Source organism: Arachis duranensis, chromosome 4 (assembly GCF_000817695.3).
Source record: "Arachis duranensis cultivar V14167 chromosome 4, aradu.V14167.gnm2.J7QH, whole genome shotgun sequence".
Classification (NCBI taxonomy): Eukaryota; Viridiplantae; Streptophyta; class Magnoliopsida; order Fabales; family Fabaceae; genus Arachis; species Arachis duranensis.
The window spans coordinates 72,688,261-72,689,439 of NC_029775.3; the positions used below are offsets into that span (position 1 = coordinate 72,688,261).

The 1,179-nt window shown below is 42.7% G+C and overlaps 1 pseudogene; it reads left to right on the forward strand.

Annotated features, from left to right (window-relative positions):
* Positions 1 to 1,179, forward strand: part of LOC107484689 (N-carbamoylputrescine amidase-like) — an 81,819-nt pseudogene that overhangs the window by 37,382 nt on the left and 43,258 nt on the right.

Sequence of the window (1,179 nt, forward strand, 5' to 3'; positions counted from 1 at the left end):
CACTTGAATGATCAATTCTCCTCTGTTAACATCAATCACAGCCTTTGCTGTGGCTAGGAAGGGTCTGCCAAGGATGATGGATTCATCTATGCACTTCCCAGTCTCTAGGACTATGAAATTAGCAGGGATGTAATGGTCTTCAACTTTTACCAGAACATTCTCTACAAGTCCGTAAGCTTGTTTTCTTGAATTGTCTGCCATCTCTAGTGAGATTCTTGCAGTTTGTACCTCAAAGATCCCTAGCTTCTCTATTACAGAGAGAGGCATGAGGTTTATGCTTGACCCTAGGTTACACAGAGCCTTCTTGAAGGTCATGGTGCCTATTGTACAAGGTATTGAGAACTTCCCAGGGTCCTGTCTCTTTTGAGGTAGTTTCTGCCTAGACAAGTTAGCCAGTTCTTTGGTGAGCAAATGGGTTCATCCTCCCAAGTCTCATTACCAAATAACTTGTCATTTAGCTTTATGATTGCTCCAAGGTACTTAGCAACTTGCTCTTCAGTGACTTCTTCATCCTCTTCAGAGGAAGAATACTCATCAGAGCTCATGAATGGCAGAAGTAAATCCAATGGAATCTCTATGGTCTCAGTGTGAGCCTCAGATTCCCATGGTTCCTCATTAGGAAACTCATTGGAGGCAAGTGGACGTCCATTGAGGTCTTCCTCAGTGGCGATCACTGCCACTTCCTCCTCTCCAAATTCAGCCATGTTGATGGCCTTACACTCTCCTTTTGGATTCTCTTCTGTATTGCTTGGAAGAGTACTAGGAGGGAGTTCAGTAACTTTCTTACTCAGATGACCCACTTGTGCCTCCAAGTTTCTAATGGAGGACCTTATTTCAGTCATGAAACTTTGAGTGGTTTTGATTAAATCAGAGACCATGATTGCTAAGTCAGAGTGGCTCTGCTTAGAATTCTCTGTCTGTTGCTGAAAAGATGATGGAAAAGGTTTGCTATTGCTAAACCTGTTTCTTCAACCATTATTGTTGTTGAAACCTTTTTGAGGTCTTTGTTGACCCTTCCATGAGAGATTTGGATGATTTCTCCATGAAGGATTATAGGTGTTTCCATAAGGTTCTCCCATGTAATTCACCTCTTCAATTGAAGGGTTCTCAGGATCATAAGCATCTTCTTCAGATGAAGCGTCCTTAGTACTGCCTGGTGCAGCTTGCATTCCAGACAGA